The 374-nt window shown below is 31.0% G+C and overlaps 1 protein-coding gene across 1 annotated transcript in view; it reads right to left on the reverse strand.

Annotated features, from left to right (window-relative positions):
• LOC119594111 (phospholipase D gamma 1-like) overlaps positions 1–374 on the reverse strand; it is a gene marked incomplete in the record, with an annotated part of 83379 nt that extends 83005 nt beyond the window's left edge. The window contains 1 exon segment of the mRNA XM_037943169.1: positions 265–374.

Genomic DNA, 374 nt, shown 5'->3' on the forward strand with positions numbered 1-374 from the left:
GTAATAAATTCATATCGCAATTCTTAAACACTGACATGAATATCATTATTGTCATCTCAATCATACATTATATTTTTCATCCAAAATAACTGACATTAATTCCGCCTAATCCTCTGTTATAATAACTAAAATGTTATTAACAAAATCACCAGCAACACTGACATGAGCATACATCATCCGTATGAAAAGACACTGCTATTATGGCAATTAAGTTTTTATACATATTTAATAATTGGATCAATTAGCAAATCGTACTTACCTTACCCTTCCATTACACTTTATAATAATCCGTTATTACAACTTCCGATGGCCGGCGACAAGCGTCACAACACACCACGAAAGTATTTATCGAAATGAAAATTATATATATCCTG

This window comes from Penaeus monodon, chromosome 33, assembly GCF_015228065.2.
Source record: "Penaeus monodon isolate SGIC_2016 chromosome 33, NSTDA_Pmon_1, whole genome shotgun sequence".
NCBI lineage: Eukaryota > Metazoa > Arthropoda > Malacostraca > Decapoda > Penaeidae > Penaeus > Penaeus monodon.